The sequence below is a fragment of the Brienomyrus brachyistius genome, chromosome 1 (genome assembly GCF_023856365.1).
Source record: "Brienomyrus brachyistius isolate T26 chromosome 1, BBRACH_0.4, whole genome shotgun sequence".
NCBI lineage: Eukaryota > Metazoa > Chordata > Actinopteri > Osteoglossiformes > Mormyridae > Brienomyrus > Brienomyrus brachyistius.
Genome location: NC_064533.1, coordinates 44,175,335 through 44,198,822, shown reverse-complemented (window position 1 = coordinate 44,198,822; position 23,488 = coordinate 44,175,335). Strand labels below are relative to the sequence as shown.

Genomic DNA, 23,488 nt, shown 5'->3' with positions numbered 1-23,488 from the left:
TCAGGACGCATCGTTCACGCCAACAGATGGGCTGCAAGAAGAGGCATTCATATCCATCTGTGATGTGTGAACCATCTCACCACAGCTCAGATAAACCAACATCAGGTCTACCGAAGCAATACACCATTAAAAAATCACTTCATGAAACAATAATTATACTGAAACAAAACATATAATGTCAATTCAGACCTAGTGATCCTTGTCAAATGTCTAGAAAACAGCAATCGCTAAGATATAAACCATAAAGCCGAAGTCAGAGACGGCATTACTCTAACAGGCCAGTAACCTAGGCTTCTCTCCACTGCTGTGGCGAGGAGATGAGTGCCTGTTTGCAGCAGCAGTGGAAGCCATCTGTGATGGTCAGCTGCCATTAAACTATTAGAGCAAAGCGGAGCCTCACAGACCTCCAATCCCAGGACCAGAATTCCAGCATGCAGTTCCACCAAATTCAGTGACTTCCTGTAGCCGAATTTTCTATTTATTTATGATTTGTTCGTTTAATCGCTTTTTAAAAAGCCCACGACAGAGCATAATGAACAATTTGTTCTCCATTTCATAAATAGTATTTTGCATAAAAAAAAACCACATGAAGTGCTATATCCTAGCCTCGATGAACATTAAATGACGTTCTTCACAGTTCTTACTTGTTTCGGTATTTCGCAAATTTAAATTCTTTTGCTAAATATATAGATATGAAAACCTGTACTTTGGTATTTGACCATGAAAACGACCCGGTTCCTCTTGAAGCATTTGCATGACATGCTTCAGAACACTTCTTCATGTGGTGTCAGTTTGTTTAATGCTCTGCTGCTCTCCACCACTGAAGTGGTGCTTTTTTACTTAGCTCTAAAATCGCTTCTACTCCCTTCTCGTAATGTTATAAAGATTCAGAGTTTTCTAAAGCAGCGAAACGCTGCTCCTTCAAACCAGGTCCTCGGGGCCCCCCCAGTCGGTGCACGATTTTTGCTCCCTCGCAGCTCCCTGCCAGACAGAGGGAGCAGGAGCATGGACCAGCTGGGGGGGGGGGGGGTAAAGAAACACTGTTTTTAAGTATTTAAAGAGGCAAAAAAAACAACAGGAAAAAAAAAAATTAGCAAAACAGCCCAAGCATCCGTTCTGGAGCAAGGACAGTATGTGGGTTAGTTGGGTCCCGAAGGCTGGCTGAGCAGAACTGGCAGTGGAGCTGAGTGCCCGACTCCACACTTAGAAGGAGCCAGGAGCACTGGAGCTGGCCACAGGAGGGGTGGGGGGAGATGAGGAGCAGGTGTCGCGCGCACACCGGCTGCCGCTCGACCTGCTGGTGCACTCGTATGACTGCAGTAGGCGGTGCGTCTCTCCCGATCTCACACACGGTGCTTTACCCAAACTACCAGGCTCTCGCGATCCACAGGCGGCTAAAACTTTACCATTCCGTCATTTCCCCTCATTGTCGTTCAAACTGGTGAACTCCACCTTTAGGAGAAAGGACTGCAGAGAGCAGAGGTAGATAAAAATCCAGACCAAGATTTCGTTTCCACCAACCAGTTGAGTACTCATCGACTGCGACTCTTTATACTCAACTGGTTGGCTGAAACAAGACCTTGGTCTGGATTTGTACTTTCCGAGCCTGAACTATCCACCTCTGGAGGACAGCAAATATTAAATTTAGAGAGGAGCATAGAAACAGGATACCACCTATACACATCACCTATGCTAACCGAGCTCTAGCTTTGGACCGGTTTGGCTAATGGGTCCATCCCTGCTCATCGTAGAGTGTAGCTGCTACTCCACAAAGTCTTGCAGGGGCTCACTTCCAGTTTTTTGGCTTGGAACCTGATCAACTAAACACTAGAGTTGCAGGCGCCATCATTCTTGGAGCAGAGCATCACTGTGAGGAATTGAAGTCCCACTCCATATAAGGCTACGATTTGGCCGGGGTGGGGGGGCGGCAGAATTCCGGGGACGTGGCTTATCTAAAGAATGAGAAGGATTGAGACCAACTCTATCTGTGTGCTCCTTAAGTCAGTCACATGTGCTGTAATAGTTCAGAAATGGAGAAAAACAGACCAATGATGAACGTATGGGCAAGTCGGCATAAGTATTCCTCAAAAGAGTCATTATGCTTATCGGTGGTGTGGGAATGTTTGAGCTACCAGTGAGTAACAGGGAGGCATAACGGAATAGATTCTATATCGAGGGAATGTCTGTGTCGATGAGTAACAATGAAAGACTTTTCATCACAAACATGCCTTGAGGGGAATCAGAGTTTCGAGCAGAGGACGAACTGGACCGCCACCGCTCAAGGTTGCCTTGAGTTGACTTTTCCCATGCAGGTCCCCTCATCCCGCCCAGGAAAGGACAAGGTGCTCCAAGCAGCCAGACCGACTCGCTGGCAGCTCGATGGATCACTTTAATTAGCCTCCAACTGGCACGGCACATGCAGCCAGGGAGGGGAAAAAAAAAAAAAAAACACACACACTCCTGTAAGACTTCCTACAAGTGGAGATAACTCATTAAAAACAGGCCCTGTAGGTGAATGAAAAGGGAAAGTGTACTGAGAGCACCCAAGTCATGTTATAGCATATGAAGACGTGAAAAATACACATATAAAATGAAGAGAGTCTACAGTAAACAAACCTGTTTAGACCGTCCCTCATGAGTGTCCACCACCAAACCCCACCAGATCACAAGGTCATTCCACAGACTTCCCTCTGGTTAGTTTACTTTTATATTAATTACTATGTATTGTTGTAGGTCTAATCCCTGCCTTTGCCACAGTTTATTTCAAATTTGCAACAGAACTCCCATAATTCCGAGAGCACACAATACAGACACCGTTGGGTATATAGTGGCCAAAGCTTGATTGAGGTGCAAGACAAATGGCAGACTCTTTGGGGAATATCCGTGTTGTCACGGATGCCCTTTGGTAGTCACAACAATCAAAGGCTAATTGCGTCGCTCATCCAACAAGTTCGGGGCGATTTCTCAGGTGGGTCATCGCCCTTAATGAGCTGGACGGGCAAACCTGGCTGTAGCCCAAGGCACCAGAAGTGACAGACCCCATGTCGTCACGATCCACTGATTTAGTAGGGCAACGGGCAACATGTATAACCAAGTGTGCATTCTGTCGATGGGCAGAAATTTATGCAAAATGACATCTGCACAACCCTTTCATCTGCCGCTTTCCATTGCGATTTTGTGTGACAGTATTCTTTGGATAACTGTATCTGAAGTGACCACTTATGTTATAATAATCATTACTATGCTTATTAGAAGTCTGTTTTCAAATCATGCACCACATACCATAGCATTAATGGGTGTAAGAACATCAGATCCATCTATCAGCCCAGCCTTGAGAGCTCCTAGCATGAGCTCCTAGCATGATCTCCTTGTGTTTACAGCATTTAGCGTGCTTCGTATCACTCCTTTTCCACCCTGGCGTTTAAATCTTTTTCCTCCGAGCTTGAGATTCTAACCTGGCGGCAAGCATGCCTGAATCTCAATCCAGCCAAGTTCTTGGCCGGTTAAGGCAAAATGTGAGAGGATAAAGGCAGACAAAGGTCAAACGGGACATCCCAAGCTCATGGCTGCTGTCACGCATTAGAGCTGACCCAGCGAGAGGACAGCGCAGCCCTGGAAGGCAGGGTCAATCCTGGAGACGCAAGGGCGAAACGGACGATGATATAATCACCCCCATACAAGCAGAGTCTGACCCGGGGTAGACTCTGCTCTATACTAACAAACAGACAAATTCCCCCCACATAGCTTCTGGTGCTGTGTTTTTCAATTCTGGGGGGACAAGGGACCTTGGAACAAGGAGCTTAATGCCAATGACCATAAATGAACCACATTCAAGGGCCCTCATATTTATATCAAAGCACAGGCGTCTCAATACAAATGACCTTCGGTATGGTGCAAGACATGATAATGGGCAGCACTCAAAGAGGAAGATCTGCCTATGGTTGGAGAGTGAAGGAATATACCAACAGTAGTATGAAGGTCTGGCTGAGAAGACGATAGGAGGAGACTGGAGCTTACTGGGAGGGGGCTGCTTTTGTGGAGAACCCAGCCGTTGAGGTTAAGAAGAGGTTCCACGTCGAAAATTACCCAGGAGATACTTTAGCGTGAAGAAAATGAACAGAAATACGGAACGGCTCGTAAACGCTCCCTAGGCGCAGCCCCACGTCTGAAGCGCGAGATGTAAGGCTCCGGAGCTTCCGCGAATGTTTCGAGAAGCGAGGACTTTACGATCGAGGAGGCACGCGGTGTCAGTGTTTTTAGAAGCAGAACTGCAGCAAATTGCAGTTTTTCTTGAAAAGTACTAATTGTGGCCTTAAGCCAGATCTTATCGAGTTCCCATACTTTCACTTGTTAAGGAGCCCACTCACACAGCGCTATATTCATCTCTGTTCTCTATGGTCTTCTAGGGGACAACATAAGAGTGACATACTATTGTTCAAGACAGGAGCATCCATCCATCCATCCATCTTCCCCTAGTTTTTGCCCTATGTTGCTAACTGGACACCTGTTTATAACCATGTAAATACAATAATACAGTAATTTAACGATGGTAATACAAAGCTGGGGAAAACTCTCACACTCTTCAAAATAAAAATGGGATGGATCCATATTGTCAGGCTGTAGCATTTGCCAGCAGAATTCACGCTCGGCTGCAAACTGCAAATCACTCCCCAGATGAGGACATCCAAAGGGACTCAGGCCTCGCACTCTGCAAAGCCGAAGCGGTTTGCATCAATCTGCGGGTTTAATTACAGCAACCCCCTACCCTAGGTCTGAATGCACTCGCAGCACTGAAGCCCAGAGCAGTCGCCCAGGTTGAGCTTATCAGCAGCTTCGCACTCGCTCCCTCGCCAGCCCGCCCCCCAATCACACGCGGTGGTGCGTTTCGCGAGCCGGCAGACGTCGTTCGTGGCTTAGCGTACCCCCATACCCCCCCCGTTCTCACCGCCGAACAGCTCAGCCCACAGCACGTGCTGCTGTTTCAGCCCTAACCACACACACACACACACACACACACACACACACACACACACAAAAAATACACAAAATCACACTGAAAGCGTGATAAGTATTCTGCAGACCAAATGCAACTTCCGGAGAGGGCGGCATTTCATTAGGGGGCGCTAAAGAGCAAGTGGGAACAAAAAAATAAAATCAGAAGAAATACCTATCACTAGTTCTCATATTTCATTACTTTTCAAATGCAAACCAGCTAGTTAGTAACCAGATACCCCATGATACTAAAATGATTTTAATGTAAATTAACTGTCAAATTTGTTGTTTTCTCTTACTCCAGGGGGTGGGAGGTGGGGGGTACTAGCCAGAATTTCGTGTAGGGCCTCAGAAGACCCAGGGCCGGTCCTGCCCGGTCCGATTCAGCCTCATCCCAGAGCTATTCCACCCGCCTGCTTCAGTACTTACTGTAGAACTCAACATTCCTCCAAAACATGGATGACTAATGCCTGAATGGGTAATCGTGGTGCACGCACAAGCAGCCGGCGGGGGTGTGCTACATCAGGACGCCGAGGTGAACCCTGAGCTGAGTTGTCAGGGACCTAAAACTCACTGCCAGGGGGCAGAATCCCCCCCCTCCAGTAGGGCTGAGGGACGACAGCCAAGGAGAAAGCCTACATCATTCAGACAGCATCACCCACAACCCCCTCCCCACCACACCAAAGGACAAGTTCGCATAAGGATTGCTGAGCACAACGGCAGCTCTTGAACACGCGTCAGAGAGGGATTGGACCCCATGACAGCCCAGCCATCGCCGCGCTCCTCAAAGGGAAGCCGCCACAGCTGTTGCCCAATTGTACCCAGAAGTTGCCCCGTAAATTGCACTGAAGCACCACTGTTGGTGACTCCGCAGGCGACGTGACTCCACTGTAAGCTTCTTAACGGATTTCACTGCGCTTGGTCATGGTCACCATCAGCACACGACTCCTCGTTTCGGGACAGGAGTCCCAGATCCCCATCTGTAAACCTCCGACTTTATGTCTCACTGGGCAATTTTCTGTTCCAACAGGGACAGAATCCTTTAGAATTCAACCCACAGTGACATATAACAGTATTCACACAACCGAAAACTTTAGCGTGTTCGTCACCGTACAAGTTCCTTCTCCCTTTTCCAAGAATCTCCCAATCCTGGCCACCTCCGTCCCGGCCCAGCGTAAACACGCGCACGGGAATAAACACGACTTCAGCTCTTTGTTTTCGAGGCGCCCCGACTCCGGGACGACGACATACCTGCGCAGAAAGAGGTCAGCAGGTTGGAGTATTCTCGGCTCCCACCATACATTACGCTTAATGGCGTAGAATAAATACTACAGTACAGACTCTCCGGACTCCTATAAAAAATGCCAGTAATGATTTCAGACAGATTAGGAAACGGAAAGCACCCGGAGCGAGGAGGGGCTTATCGTGGGGGCCGTGGTGGAGGCTCTCCTTCTAAGGAACCGGCAGCTTGTCCCCTTTGCTGGCCCCCACAACCGAGGCGCCAGACAGGAAGCGAAGGAGAAGCAGGGGCTCTGGGGGGTGAGAGAGAGTGGCCGGGAAACTATCGCTTAAGGAGCGTGTCACTGCTGTACTCGGGACACAGGCGCGCGCCCACACACTCTCGCACGCACAAGCAGGGTGACAGGGGGGATGAAAGCATCAGCAGCTAGCATCAGGAGAACATAAGCAGTCTAAGCGTGCCATGCAGGAGAAACACACATCACTCAAACGCACCACAAAGCTCACAAAACTCGCCTACTGTCGCCAACTAGGCTGTGGATTTTAGGCGGGATAAGAAGGCTTATACTCACATTCGCTCCCTGAGGGACCGCTGCTCCTTTGTCTGGGAGACCCTGCCTTTTCGGCACCGCCGGCTCCATACAATAACGTCTGTCGCTGCCTAACCGCCAAAGCCAGCACGCGGGGGGCCAGGCGGAACGCCGCGAACAGCCACGGGATGCGCGGACCGGAACCGGCTCTCCGGCGGAGTTGGGTGTACGCTCGGAAGCTACCTCTCTTACATCTCTCAAAACTGGGTCAGGGATGTGACGGGGAGGGCGCTTTCCATGGCCCCTTTAGGGGCGGGAGCGTTTTGGGGGTAGGGGGAGAGCAGGAAGGCAGGAGGAGGGGGCAGGGGTGCTGGTTTCATGGGGACAGCAGGGATACTGTAGTGTGAACGATACAGTCACGGCCGGATGGTCTCTACAGGAGGAGAGCGGCCTGACACCGCATGCTTGGATACACAGCGAACCCCCCCCCCCCCACAGCCCCCGTCACACCCAGACGTCTGGCAAGAGTTAAGCTGTCTGCAGAAAGGGGGCAGCCTTAATGACAGCGATGCACAAAAGGGTTGCCGCGTCTGTCAGCTGGTAGCCCTGCCCCAGACCTGCTGCTGCCTCCGCGTCCCATCCATCCTGACCGAGGTTCACCCCAAGCTCTCAGTAACCATCATGCATTGCACTGGAGACCCGAATTCATCATTGGTTGACACGACACAGGTCTGCTGTTAGACATACGGAAGAGCTAACCATTCCACCATAATAGATACTGTTTAAATTTTTAACCTTTTCCCCTCTCTTTCAAACGCTACATTATCGCCTGAAATGACGGAAGGCCTGCAAAAAAAAAAACAAATAAATCATAAAATCCCTGGGAATAATTCTCATTTAAATTCAATATAGGTTTCATGAAATTATGAACAGCACAGTCCTATACACTCTCGATTTACATTTTCCCGTGACAAGCCACAGGAGCGAACAGCAAAAAGATATCGGCTCTCTCGGCGGAATTGCGAAAAGGTATCATTAAATGCAATACATCAGCCACAAGGGGCAAATAAGATACTCCCTTTGCATAAGAACATTTTGTATTCTTATGATTCATTCTGGTTTTATTACAGGGAATAAAGAATTTGAGGAATTGTTGCACGTTCGTGTTTTTTAATTCGCTCCAACACTGATGATTCCACTGCCTCTTGTTTCAATCATATAACGATCATTTAGGAGTCCGGACATGCGGGCAGATTTAGCTTCTCGCTCTTGTGCTTTCCGACGAGAACGAAATAAATTAATAATAATAAACTTCACGGAGTCCAGAGTCGCCGCTATGAAAAATGTATTTTAGAGTCATTTTCTGAACCCAGTGTCTGCAGCCCTGTGCAGTGATCACTGCCCCAAGGGGAGTCAGGAACGGGGGGTGATTTGGGGGGGGGGGGGGGGGGGCAGAGACAGTACCAGGGTGCAGAGAATATCTCCCTCAGATCCTGTGGAGAGCGCGGATGTAATCTCATAAATGCCCCCGCTTTGTGGAAAGGGTGGTAGGGGAGGTGGAGCCTAATTAAATCATTGTTGAACCCATAACTACTTCTAATTTAAAGCTGCCATCAATCTTCCAGATGGGAGCGCGACTCAGATCGGGAGGCCAGGGTCTTGTAAACAGACTGCAGAAGGTGGCAGGCTGCCTGAACCCCGTAGGTGTGGGGGACGGTCTGCCGGGATCTTCGTGTGCGAGGGGCAAAAAGGCGGCGTGAGTCCCGGAAGAGCCCGGAAGGGTACGGGCTTGATCACCGCCCACTCAAGGTGACCGGCGCAGACACAGACACAATTAACTTCCAACGAAGGTGACCGCAGTGGCCACCGGCCTAACAACCCTCCAGTAAAGGTGACCCTGGCTCCTACTGGCCTGAAGATCCTCAACTGAGTTGACCACAGGCCAGAAGATCTTCCAGCCAGGGTGACCGCGCTGCTCATAGCTCCACCCAACAGCCTTGTGAAGGTTTTCCCTTCCCTTCACCGTTATCCTTCTCCATCGTGGAGGTGTTTGATGCCTCGTTCGACCATCATGAATGAATTTAATTGAATTAGATCCACGGAAGGAGACCCGTGACGTTCAGATTGCCGCCCAAAAGCAAACCATCTGGCGAGGTGGGATAACCGCAGTGCCCGAGTATTTCAGGGGCTCTGGGGACCCCAGAGGGCGGTCTGGGGGGGGGGGGGGGGGGTGATATGGGAGGCTCTCTGCATGCTTCACCATCCTCCTCTTATGGGTGAACCGCTAATACAACATTAGCCTTAGTCTTGTTACCTCACCATTGATCCAGCTTTAACATCAATTCCAGTTTACCCTTGAAAAAGATGGATAATTTGACTGGATGAGTGCAGTAATTACATCGACAGTGTTCAGCAGCCCGTTCCGAAGTCCTTATCGTTTAACGTGAATCTCTGGAAATCAAATAGTCTCACGGTTTCTTTTTGTGTCACGTGTTAATTTGCCTTTAGCATACATGTAGAGTAAGACGTTCAGTGCATAGTGGAACTGACTGGTTACCGCATATGATAAATAAGCGTAAATTTTCACGATCCATTTCCGCGGATCGTGGTCGCCGTGTGGCGCTAAGCTCCTGCGAAGCGTCCCCCCGGCGACCGGCGGAATGGAACATCCCCACGTCGCTAAGCGCTGCGGCCGCTCGGTGCCGAAAGGGCAATGCTGTTCACGAACAGCACGGTGCAGGACGAACGATGATGCGTGCCAGTGTGCCGAGCGGGAGGCCAGCGATATCTGTGGCGTTGCTATTCCTGACCAATCAGTGAACTAGTAACCCAGTATTTAGAAATACCAGCTCTCCAAAGCTTAGAATAAAACACAGGAGGCAGCATGCGGCTGAGTGATTTAGCCCTCTATGCCTGCAATCAGTAGGTTGTGGGTTCGAGCCCCTGTCCTCGGCAGAATAGTCACAAAGCCCTTAACCTCCAGGAAAGCTCCGGCGGTGCCAGACAAATGGTCTAAGCTGGGCTCAGACCCCAAGCTTCACTCTCAGCTGTGTACATTTTTGTGTATGCGAGTGGGTCAGATACACATTACATTGTGGGGACATTTATTGTTCTTACGTTGTGGGTACCATTTTTTTGGTCCCCCCAAGGGGAAACTCAATTTTTTGAAAATCTATGACTGCAATCAAAAAACTGAAAATGCCAAAAGCCTTGCATTTTGTTCAGTTACTTATGGTTAAGGTTAGGACTGGGTAGGGGTTCGGGTTGTCATTGCTGGAATTAAGGTTTTGCCCTTAGAAATGAATGGATGGTCCCCACAAAGACATGCGTACAGGTCTGTGTGTGTCTCAAAGCAGAGCATGATGGGATATGAGAGAACAATCATTCCAATCTACCTTTATGTGGTGTCTGAAGATGGCAAATAAAGCATCATTTAAGAATATAATGTGGAGCAGATTTCAAAGACCCCCCCCCCCCCCTCCCCGGGCAAATCTGACCATCCCCCCCCATTTCACTGCACAGCGACGACCAACATTGACGAAATGTCAATTAAGCCCTGCAACAAAAGCTTTGCATGAAGTTAAACGGCAAAACAGATAATTACAGCTGAGTGAACTGCTGGTGTGGAACGTGCTTCAGTTTGCCCCCGGCACGCACACACACACGCATATACGTGCACACACACACGCACATATGCGCACACGCACGCGCATATACGCGCACACACACACACACGCACACACATACATGCTCATACGCACACACACACACACACACACACGCACACACACCCCTTGCTCCTCTCCCACAGGACCGCCATTGATCGCACACAATCGAGCTCCATTCCAGAAGCAGGCTTGTGTGCACAAATGAGGCCTCGAGTGTGCTGCCCCTCTGCCCCACCCATACCTTGCTCTTTCATTATCTTCCCAAGCACGTCAATCTCGGGGAAACCAGCCCCCCCATCAGAGAAACCCCTGCTGACAGCCGACACACGGTGAAATGATGGGACTGCGTGTCCAAAGCAGCGGTGGACGAGGCTCTGAATTTCTGAGAGCAAAAAATCCCATCCCCCCCTCCCTCCCCGAGACAAATATAAATGAGATTGTTTCAATTCTCCCGCTCAGAGATCTGAGCCTGAGTTTCACTCCCTTTCTCGCATTAATCTGACACCGGGATCTGTACGTGTAACAAACACAAATGCTTAGAGCTATTCATGCAAGATTACTTTCATTTCAAACAACCTACTGCAAGAGAATTCACCCCAGGCATTTAATCGATCGCCTCAAAGCAACAGAAAGGTCTCACGACTATTAGATTGCACAATATTACATTTATGTATGTTTAATCTGCTTTTATCTGGATTATTTAATAATTAATAAGAACTGTGCTTCTTTTTTACACCCCAGGACTTTACAACTAATTTTCTTAAACGTTATTTTTTGAGAGCGGGTTAGTTGAGCTCGTAACTGTAATAAACCCAGCCGCCTTCTGTAACTGTTTATCCGGTACAGGGTTACAAGTGCCTTGGGGGGGGGGGGGGGGGGCAGGAACATCCTGGATGGAATTCCATTTCTATTTCTTATTTAAAAAAAAACACACAGACACACAAAAATAACCACATGGAGGGCTAACATCTTCCACATGCGTTTACACACGCGAGCACGATAGGCTGGGGTGCCGTTAAGGTAACGTGTAGGAAAAAATCCCGGTAATGAAATTCACTAATATCACGAGAACGTCAAATGCCCAACATCATACAATCTGCTGATGGATTTCATCCCCATTTGGTGAATTTAATCATATTAATTGGGGAGATTTCATGACGCCCAAAATAGCGTTGCTTTTGAGAATTCCGTCAAAATACCATATATGGGCGCAACGTGGGGAAGGTGATGGTGACACTAGATGCCAGCGTTCTCAGTTTACGCCTCTTTTTAAATGTATTTCTTCAGCGACCTGGCATTCTGCGTTTGGCGTTTTTGCTGCTCAGGTGAAGCAGCGTAAAAAAATAAATAAAAAAAAATTAAGCGCCAAGACAAAATGCTTATGTAAGCAAAAAAAGGAAGAAATATATATATTTTTTGACAGAGATCCTTAGTTAAAGTACATTTTAATCCACTGAGAAAATCCCAGGCGGGTAATTGGGACAAAGGGCCCGATGCGGCAATTTGCAAAAATCTGAGGGGACAGTTTGATTTTCGGCGGATTTCTGCGCGATTTCTGGTATCTACTGCTGCACTTTTATGAAGATTAATTATGGTAATAGAAGAGTTCATTCCCTGCAGTGATGGAAAATAAGAGGAGAGGCTGAGAAATTTCCCTTCACTGGATGGCCACACAAAACACCCGGCCCTCCCACCGTTAAAGAGAGACCATTCGTCGTTACGCTGCAGAAACACAGCAAACGCAAAAAAATGCCTCCCATTTTGTATATAGATTCAACGTTTGGAATAGTCTTTTAAATCGAATCTGTTACTTGACTGGCCCCTCATTAATGAATTTCTTAGTAACCAGAGACCCTTACAGGTCCTTAGCCTGTCGAGAGTCACCGGTAGCAACTGGCCGAAAAAGGAACATTTGGAATGATTTTTTTTAGCCTTAATCTTGACCGGTTCTTCAAGCTTAAGAAAGCCTTTTGGTGAAAGATTTGCAAAAAATCAACCTTGAGCTGGTCCTCCCAGACCTGGTCTTTCTAGAAGCTTCCTGCTGCCTCCACTCATGCCCATGTGTTCCACACCGGCCCCCGTCCACACAACGCTGTGAACATCCTTTAAAGGAAAAACGGCCTGCTGTTCATCACTTGACCCTTAGTCAACACCAAAGAGAGTAGAAAGCTTCTTATTTTCATCTCCTTCTGGAACAGGAAGAGATTCAGCACCATCTCCCTACAAGGTCTGTGACCTCAACTGAACTTTTACAGGAATCAACCCCCCCCCTCCATCCTGCTGTTCTGAAGGCAAATCATCCCCCGTCACGCCTGAAAAAGCACCATCTCAACCGAAATTTGTACTGTAAATGAGTGTAACGAGGGGATGAACAGCTTTTGGGTGGGGGGGGGGGGGGTTCCTCTTGACCACTGATCAACAGTGTGGGGCATGATGGGATAGGGCAGGGACAGCCACGACAGGTGAAGAGCGTCCCCCCCCCATTTAAGGCTATGAGTCACACCACAGAGGCTGATCTATCTGAAGCCTGAGCTACGACTTACAGGCTATTGCTGGTGGACCTCAGTACGGGACTCAAGGGTGTATCTTCTGGCAGTAAGACCATCCAGACCATCCATTGAAGACCAGCTTGAGCGAACCCTGGGGCCCAGGCCTGCAGCAATCCGCTCCCTCCCGAGCCAAAGAGGCCACAATTCCCAGCCCAAGGGTTCACACCTCCGGCCGCCTGTGTATTAATCTCTGTGCGGGTGCCACCAGCCAGGAGAGAAACTGGAGGAGAAGAGAGAGTGACGGTGTTGGTCTGTTTTCTAGTTCTATTGAAGCCCCCCCCCCCCCCCCGCCCCGCCATGAAGGACACAGAATGTAGGACATCACAAGGGGCGAGGATGAAACTGGGCAGGGGCTCGAGAGTCCGAACAGGATGGGGAGGAATTCCCCTCCACTGTCAAGATGCCGTTCCATTTCGATCAGAAGCGGAATACCATCTGAGACTTCCTCCCAAATTGGGCGGAGCTTAAGCGGGGGGGGTGGAGGGAACACGCGTCAGAAGACCAAGAGGCAGGAGACACCTTCACCGCTTCTTCTCGGCAAATTACGGGGAAGCGTGACGTGTTTAAGCGGCTGGCCTCTCCCTAGGAAGCTGTTACGGACGAGAAGAGGCCCGGATCTGTCCCTAATTATAAAGCCAGACCGGGAAAGCAGAGGGAGAACTTATAATGTTCTGGTGTCAGGGACTCGGCAATTAAAAGGAGCGAGTGTCCCACCGGCCAGCCTGCTATTGATCCATTTTATTGACTGTCGGCGGTGGCCAGGGATGGGGGGGGGGGGGGGGGGGGGGCGGCGTGGGGGGGGTAAGTGCCAGCTGGGCTCCTGCACAGCGACTGGCGGCGGGATTGATGGGTCACTGCCCAGCTGCCGGGCCGCGCAGAGCCGATGAAGGATGAAAGAGCCTGCTGTCCGCCGGTCCCCACGACGACGGCGGGCGGGTGGGGGGCGGCTGGCAGAGACAGGCGACGGGAGTGGGGGTTATGAAATTCAGAAAGCACTGGGGGAAGCTGTAACGCTCGCAGTGCATTCTCTCACTCGTACGCCCCTTTGGACGAACCAGTCTGCTGAATAAAGGCTAACGCTGCCCCGCCCTTCAAAAACGCCCGCGTACCCGCTGACACTGACAGATTGCGCTCTGACCGACCGAGGACGCGCAAAGACCAGAGAGGAAGGAGAGACCCATGATCTCGGCAGCCAGAAAGAGGCCATTTCAGCCCAGCCGGCCAACAGAACTCAACCGCACAGAAAGGTCTACAGGTTGCCCCAGGGGAGATACAAAAACAAATTTCAAGTGACGTTGGAAGATAATACTACGGTACGCTGCAGGCATCGAGTGTCTAAGCTTGGCTGGATTCACACACCGCAGTTTCACACAGAGAAAACGCAATTGGCACATTTGGGGTCGAGACCAAAGTGGTACGTGTGGTATACACTAACCAAATTTACCGGTATTCACACACACACACACACACACACACACACACACACACACACACACACACTTTTTATTATTTATTTATTTATTTTAAACAGACACTTTTATCCAAAGCAATGTTCACTTCTGAACAAGGTCCAACAGTCCCTGGAATAACTGAAGTTAAATATGAAGGGTCCAACAGTAAAACCACACTGGCATCCCTGGGATTTGAACCAGCGACCTTCTGATTACAAACGCAAAAAAAAAAAAAAAAGTCTCCTAAACCCACTGAGGCACATGACACCCCAGTTCTTAGATCCTTAAAGTTAAAAAAATGGGGATCTGAAATCAAAGCAGTCCGGCAGAGAGACCGGTAGTCCTGTGTGGTTGGGGACAGGCCGAGATAGCGGACCCCTGTTAAGGCGCAGAAAGTATTGCGGCCTTTTTTTTTTTAAGCACATCTCAAGTCGTTTCATCAGCCGTGCATGGCCCTTGGGAGGCTGCCGGCAAGGCCGCCCGTCCAGCACGCCGGCCGAATCCCAGATACGTGCCGCGCGACGGGCTTGAAGTTCTGGACCTGGGAAGAAGCCATTTATCGCTAAGCCGCGGGAGCCATGGAAGTCAAAGCCGGCATATGGCGACAAAACGTCGCAGCGGGGACACAGAGCGGCAGCCATGATTTCCCCTGCTGTCGGAGGATGCCTATACAAAATTTAATGCAGGGAAAAGTACCATGGAATAGTCGGAAACCTGAACAGGCAAGTGGGGCGTTTGTAGATTCTGAGCGGGAATAACGATCACTTTCATTCGTGTGGCTAAGATGAGAAAGTGAAGGTCAAATATCTCCACCGTACCTGCGCATTACAGGAAGCGTGACATTCACCAGGGTTAACTAGTGGGGGTCCATGTAGGGCCACAGCAAAGCGTTTGACATTGGGGGCAGGGGGTGGCGTTTTAATAATTAAAGTGTGAAGGTCTATTTATAGGGAGGGATGGAGCCAAATTAAGTATTGGAAGGCACACGCCACCCCAAACCCCCCCCCACACTGTTTGATACAGCCCTGAGTACATGGGACTGGACCGCCAATCACTCTGCCACACTTCCCAGTAACACACAGCTGTCAGACACCAACCCCTGATGTACGGGGGGGGGAGAGAAACAAAGACGACAAAGATGCACCCACAAAAATTCCTCACGGTCCTCAGTACACTTATATTTTGGATCCAGTGATATATTCCCTACAGCAGTGTCTCCCAATCCAGCTGGGAGGAAGCAAAAATGGCTGTGGGTGCCCAAGGAGCGGACTGGGATACACTATCCTACGGCTCTCTTGTACTGTAATTGTAGCGCATCATCCGACATTTCTGTGATCTAACAGGGCTTACGAGCCCCGGGGGACACATGAGGTCTCCTATAAGACACTGTATCTTATACGTGATCATCACGCCTCATAAGCCACATCGATCGCTGTTCTGCACGTGCCACTGAGGAGTGTGTGTAAGTTTTTATGATATGTCCTCACCTCAGGTGCTCCCGCCTAGTCCAAAGCTTCTCTACGCGGCCGAGGGGGATTCGCGCCGACTACCATAGGGCCCCGAACACAACGTGTGAAGTAGGAGACGCCCATGGAATCTCCGGTGGGTCGTGTGGGTCTGTTACAGTGTTTCCCAGTGCAGTGCACGGGGACCTGCAGACAGTGCATGTTTTTGATCCTTCCCACAAAAACGTGAACTGTCTGGCAGGGAGCTGGGAGGGAGCAAAAACGTGAACTGTCTGGCAGGGAGCTGGGAGGGAGCAAAAACGTGAACTGTCTGGCAGGGAGCTGGGAGGGAGCAAAAACGTGAACTGTCTGGCAGGGAGCTGAGAGGGAGCAAAAACGTGAACAGAACTGTCCTGTAAGTAGCTGGGGAAGAACAAGAATGAGCACCATCAGAGGGTCCCTGGGGACCGGGTTGGAAAACACTGATCTACTGAAATGTCAACAGGGGATCCCAAGGGTCTGACCTCCAGTGACACTCCCCTCTGAGAGAGCGTGTCAGCATGGCATCGACAGGGGCTATGCCTGGGCCGTTGTGGGAAACCGTTTACTCAGTATGTGATTCTATTAAAGAGGAATGTTCTAGATTTGATTAAGATGAGCTCAATGTCTTCCAACAAGTAAACAACCTGATCTAGTAGAGTGGGATCACGAAACGTTAAACCTCTTGTTTCTGTTGTGGGCACAAACTATAGGGAATTTCTGCAATATCGCAAAGCAGAACGCACGCATTATGGCTACAAATCCATGGAGCTGCACGATTCCCCTCCCATTTGCTCCCAGACAACCGTGCCGACTTGAGCAGCAGTAGAGAATTTTTCCACGCTTGCCTGGAGTGGGGTCAATCTGCTCACCAAGCGTGAAAAGCCTTTTCGCACAGCACACGTTCCTCGACTTTAGCCCCACCTCTTCCCGCCTTGCCCCGCCACGACACTCATGTTCCGCCATGGGGTGATGGCACATGTGGCTGGAGCCCTGGCCACCTAAAATCGGCAGTTACGGGGTTAAAAAGAGAGGAGAGGAACACAGTGAAAATTGCTAATCAAATAAGCCCGATGAACTGCTGAATTTTCGTAACGTATTAGAGAAAGAGACCTTAGACGATCGGCAGTGCCGGCTCAAACCAAAGTGATCTGATCCCCATATTAAAAATCAGCCAATTGCTAAAACAAGCTAAAACACACACACACAATGTAAACCGTGCAAACGCAAAAATGTAAAAAGACGTTGCGTTGCCTTTAACTCGTATATCCTTCTGGTTTCCCCCAGCTTCAGTGTGTGTGGAAAGGACATTAACACACCAGCAGAGCTGTGTTTTTTTTCCTTGCCGTTTTACCCCCCCAGAATCAGTACCTTCTGCATCTTCTAAACCAGAGGAGGACATTCTCCGCCCCACCCCCAGTATGTCCTTCCAGCATTTGGAAGAGGCATTGTCGACCTTATTGAATTTAACCTAATTGGATCCCTTCGGATATTTACGTTGGAAGAAACAGGACTTCTCCCTCGATTCCAGAACATTCCGGACCCCTAGCCCTTCTCCCGTGCCCACACTAATGGCCGCCCTCTCCGCCTACTAGCTGGTGCTCCTCGACCTCGGCCGCATGACCTCTCACATCCCTCTAACGGTACTTAAGAGGATCCACAGTGAGGCCTTCTGACCGATACCTCCGTGACCTGACTACAGCGACCCCCCCCCATTCGCAATCCTCAGCCAAAGTAATGACCACCAGCCATGACAAAGGGACCCCATCCTGCCGTGAAATCCTGCTTCTCCACTACTATTCCGACACATTCCGGAACCCGACTGCAGAGCCACCGTTTACCGAAATGCCAACAGCTGACACCTTCTGGGAGCTCTTGCGGAAACAAGGACACCCATCTGACCTGCGGTCTGCAGTCACGTGGTCTCTGATGTCACAGAAGATGCTTAGTATACCATTACTAGCTCTATATCAAGTGTACTTCGTCTGTTTCAATAAATACACATGCGAGGGCACTTCTAACCCGCGTTGATGGATCTAGACGGTCCATGGGGATGAAATAATGAGGTCCAACACCTGCTGTGTGACACCTTTGAGCAGGGAAGCTAACCTGAATTGCTAAAAAGAAAAAAGAAGAAAACATCCAAACTGATGTCAATCGACTCCTGACAAACAAACGAGGGAGAACTGGCAAACAAACGAGGGAGAACTGGCAAACAAACGCGACCAACAACGGCCGGCTTCTGGCCCGACGTCTCGCCTTTTCTTACGGCGTCTAGCAGGAAGGAAGGAATAACAGGCAGTTTTAGGGACTTGATGAAAGCAGCGTCCGCTCTCACAGGACGCTGCAGATTTTCCGCTCTCACAGACGCCGCCAGCCAAGCCCACACCTCATTCTCACGCGCAGCCCGAGAAGAAAGATTAATGGAATTCAGCAGGTTTCACGACGGCTGAGACAGCCCAGGCGAGCTCCCTGAAGAGAGTGGATAATTCCCCACAAGGCTATCAGAAATTCTGAATTTAAAAAATATATATATTTTTATATATATATATATTTTTAACAGATGAGGGGACTTGGTAAGTAGGTGTTTTACTCCATTTGCTGATAGAGTTATGCAAATTAACAGTCAAAGCCTGACAGATTCTCCTAAACCAAGCAGGGGAAAAAATAGACTGTAAGCTACCGATTTTTTCTAAAAAAGGAAGCCTGACCTCAGCGTCCTGCCGTATATTTGGATCAGACTGGCTTTTTTCTTTTTATATTGTGTGGGGAATGCAGGCATTATACCGTTGAGGTCAGCAATAGCTTATGCTCATTTTAAATGGGACTGCATGTACACAGAGAGACAGACACACACACACACACACACACACACACACACACACACACACACACACACACACACACACGCATGCACAGGCTCACTTAAAGGACACACGGTCAAAACACGACAAAATTCATCCCACAGTTACTACATGACCTAAATTCCATCACTCCCCCCCCCCCCCCACCTCCTCATTGACGGCAGACGTCTCCTTCACCCAGCTTCAACCTCGTAATGACCCTCATCATCAGCAGGCAATAAATGCAGCCTTAATTCAAGACGGCTGCTTACTGCACAGCGTCGTTTGGAACTCAGCCATAGCAAAATGGCCAGTCAAGTAGTTTCCACCCAATTCGTGGCCCCAACTCCAAGACTTAGACCAGTACACAGCACCAAACTGGACTCATATACGGAAGAAAACCCCACTGAATCTCAGAGTTCCTTCTCCGTTGTATCACACACACACACACACACACACACACACACACACACACACACAACACCATTTTTCAGGACTCTCTTACACCTAACAATGACAAAAAAATCAATTATTGCAAATGTCAGGTCTGTGCAAAATACGCAGTCTGCACTATTTATAACTGGGTAATGGGTTAGGAAGATGACAGGCTTTCCAGGTGATTAGAAGACCCCGATCGCAGCCAACCCTTATAGAACGAGAGGTGATCAATAATCAAAGCCTTGCACTTTCAAATCTGACAGAGTGTCTGCGGCCCGCTGCCCCACTAAATCCGCTCCTCATCACTCTCAGTGCCAAGGCGGAGGGCCAATTCATTGCCCCCCCCCCCCCCCCAACTCCCTATCCCGACTCCCCCACCCACTCAGCACCCGATTCACCACCCCCTCTTCTGTCTTGAGGGAGCAAGCATGGCCACCAAGAAAGGCAACATCAAGACTGGAAAGAGCGCACCCTTCCGTCCTAACAGCCGGATCCCCGCAGCTAACGGAAGATTAATTAAGCCTAAATGAAAACGCTAAGAGAGAAAAAAGAGAAGGAAATCAACGGGGGAACAGCAAGCATCAGTACCTCGGCACAGACGAGAAAGGGCGCACATTAAAGATCCAATAAGCACGCTGCCTTACATTGTCTGCTGGGACGAAGTTAATAATTCCTGCAAAATATCATTGACTTAATGCCTTGTTCCAGCTAAGTCACTCACACCTGCGGTGAAGCCCGTGTTTCATTTCACTGTCAAGTCTCACTGCGACAGATCTGCACTGTGATTTACTATTATCTTACTGTTTCGCCTCCTAATAGCTATTGATACTGCGATGATCAGCAGCTGGTATTAAAAACACAAATCGGCGTGTGAGGGGTTAATAAAGACGTGTACAAAACCTTATGAACAGCCATTTAAGAAAAAGAGCTGAATGTTAAGGTTTTTGTTCGTGATCGTTACCGTGAGACATGCAGCCTTTCAGTCTGGCGTTCAATATTTTGCGGCGCTATCTAGCAATTGGCGCAAGCAGTTAATGCCACAATTTACAACCCCCCCCACCCCCACCGCGCGCACACACACACACACACACACACACACACGCACACCAGACAGGCAGACAAAGAGACTTTCTGACAAAGTCCAGCGGTGGCTGCTGTGGCAAGGGCGGGGGGACCTCACAGCCTCGCCCCCTTACAATAACGGTGCCAGCCATACACACTACACTGCTTGTACACTGAGAAAACTGTATCCTATGCAACAATGCAATACAATCCATGTGAGGAATTAAACGTTTTTAATCGCCATGCGTAAACACTGTTTATATTAACATGCATACCAGCATGCAACATTTTGTACAAATGCACACTATATTATATTCGCATGCATATAAAAATCACATTTTAAACAAATAACACTGCAGATTCTTTAACAAAAAAAATGCATAATACCTTATCGCCCCAACAACATGAATACGGTATGGATTTTATACTGTACATGAATCAAAGATTTTACACTGTGGACGGAACTGCGGTTATTAAATACAGCCGCATCCAATACAAATTCGGGAAAGTGGGGAGTTGGAGTTATAGTCCTATCAAATAACCACGTTAAAAACCTGTACGCTCGTGTTTATTGCGGATGAGCAGTAAACTGAATTACCACGACGAATTAATACCCATAATAACCGTGAAGCACATTAACTCAAGCTGTGCAAGTGGCCGCCACCCAAGTATAAATGGGTTCGTGTATAACTGGTTTTATTCTGAACCTGGAACCGCGTTACAGAAAGAAAAAAAGCATTATGCGAGAGGTTTCCGCCACTAAAACTAAACTTGCCATTGCAGTTCAGCGTTTCCAGTGCGCTACTAAATCCAACAGCCACTTAAACAATCGCTGCTCATTAACATGCAGTCAGACAGAAAAGGATCCGAAGCACATTCGCATTTCAATATATATATAGCATTTTGATAAACAGAATTTCTCATTATACAGTCAAGCAGCGGAGAGTTTCGGTTTGCCTTATAAAAACTCTGCATCGGACGCGAGTGTCAAACGCAATCTAGCAGACTAAGCTCTTACGTTGTCTTCCTATAGTCGCTATAGCCTCAAGATGTCCACCCAGGACTTTTTAAGAAGATCGCATGTTTGGTAGGAAACACATGCGGAATGAAAAGATGACGGAAAACGATCGTTACCGTCGGCGAGCCCGTACTTTTCGCCCAGCTTTCTGGGCTCTAATTGCCCGGCCGCCGCCTCTCCTGCGGTCCGAAGTTGTTCATTTCGGATTCACTTCGGATGTGTATGAAAACGGCAACGCAGACCGCAGCTTCGGGAGCCAGCGAGTCCGGGGTTAACGCCATGAAAACTCCGCTGACCTGGACCCCGGCGTTTGTGAATGATGGTGATGATGATTATAATCAAATAATATGCTATAATTTTCAGCGTCCATTACCATTAAACTAACACCCAGCTGACAGTCGTGACTGGTTTTCGGCTTCTTGCCCAGGACTCCTAAGGAAAATCCGACACGGGGTTTCTCTTCTTCAGGAGCCAGTTCACCCCTTTTGTTTGCATCTATCCATTTGTTACTCAGCTCGGTCGTATTGCGGCATGATCTGAACGGTCCCTCGCATCGGATCCTCATTATGAGTCTCTACGGTGCGTCTTTGCAAACTCTCCATGCCAGGAGACGGAGTGGGAAAATCGGATAAAGTTGCTCAATCCTCGTCCGTGTTTATTCGTCGCTGCTCCGATTTTGTTGAGTCCCCCCCCTCTTTAAAGGGATCAGTCTCGGAAACACACGTGTTGTGAACCGACGCTATTTTGAAGTGAAGGGATTCGTGTCAGAGGGAAGGATGGCGAGAAAAGACGGTCCAGCCCGGTCGCATCCGTCAATGTCAGCATTGTCCACATCCAGCAGGAGTTAATGAACTCAGCCCGCCGACAGGACGCCTTGCGAGAGGGGTCAGAAAATGAGAAAATGCATAGGCAACGGCCCAAGAAAACCTTGTGTTTTTGCTTTTACAATTCGAGCTGGACATACACAGCCTATTTCTAAATGCAAGGGGGAAAAAAAAACTTAGAACCGCCGTGATTGTGAAATTTGCAGTGAAAACAAACAAGCCTAGAGATATTTTTAGCAATTGACGCACTGTAAAAAAAAAAAAAAAAAAAGTACAAAAGGAATTCACGAGACTTATTAACAAAGAAAGTGCCGAATCAGCGTAATTTCTTTGCAGTCAGACCCTATTATTCTTTGAAAAATTAAGGTCAGGGGAGACGGTGTGAATCACAAAGACCTGGTGCTTTGTAAGCCATTGGAAGCCGGTTCGTTCATTTTAGATAGTTTTTATACATGTTACTGGTAAACAATCCGAATAATAGCAGGAATATATTTAAAAGTTGAAACGATGATTTTATAAATTGTCGATTCCAAATTCAGTTTCCTGGCCAGCCGCTAAAGCTGCAGATCTATGGGGCTTGTGTACATTCTCAGTCCATATAAATATCGTTTTGAACTTTTAAGATGGCAGGTTAAGTTTCACAAGGGGAAATTCTTTCAGCATGTACTTAATGCAGGCTACTCCAGTAAATTACCCAGCCGTCTCTAAGTGGAAAAATTCACATTGGATAAAAGCTTCAGCCACTATTTAACAACAGATGCAACCAAATATCCAGAGGGCTTTATGTAAAGTCAATCCAGTGGACTGCGGTTTAGTATTAGTATTGATCCAGGAACACAGGGGCCATATATTACCGTACAATTAACTAAGGATCAGCTTCATTTACAGAAGCCAACGTCCAAGTGCTCCAGAATATCATCAGTAAATAAAAATGACAAACTAGATTTAAAAGGCAACATATGGCTGGTCAATATCACAAATTAAACTATCAGCCCCTTCAACCACTAACAGTGTGCAGCCAGTGAAGGAGAGAAGCACAGTGGCGAAAGACTTAGGGACAGACTGGGGGGGGGGGGGGGGCTTCGACATGGAATATAAGACAAATAAATGTCAATCAAGAAACTGCATAATTTGTCCTCCAAGCAGTTTCTGAATCTGCCATGAATAATTTCCGTACTGCTCATCTAATTGTAAGAAACCAATCATCAGCCAAGCGTCACCAGTACAACTGGTAAAACATAAATTACTTTTACTTTGATGGGATGACACCATTACAATTATAAATGGTAACAGCAATCAGCATTAAATGCAATCCAATTTGGGCTGGATTTCCCCACAGGGCACCGCAAAAGCGAATCAGCTTAACTATCCAGGCCTGGTCTCCTCTAGC

The 23,488-nt window shown here is 48.4% G+C and overlaps 1 protein-coding gene across 5 annotated transcripts in view; it reads right to left on the bottom strand.

The window, feature by feature from the left end:
* Nucleotides 1-22,139, bottom strand: part of gjc1 (gap junction protein gamma 1) — a 28,275-nt gene extending 6,136 nt beyond the window's left edge. The window contains exon 1 of one of the 5 annotated variants that reach the window (XM_049029412.1): nt 21,391-22,139. The gene's annotated coding sequence lies outside the window, so the exon portion shown is untranslated. Of the gene's footprint in view, nt 1-189; nt 293-6,803; nt 7,009-20,155; nt 20,199-21,390 lie in introns of those variants that run through there. The other 4 variants (XM_049029404.1, XM_049029431.1, XM_049029421.1 and 1 more) reach the window with 4 other exon arrangements.
* Nucleotides 22,140-23,488: the final 1,349 nt, after the last annotated feature.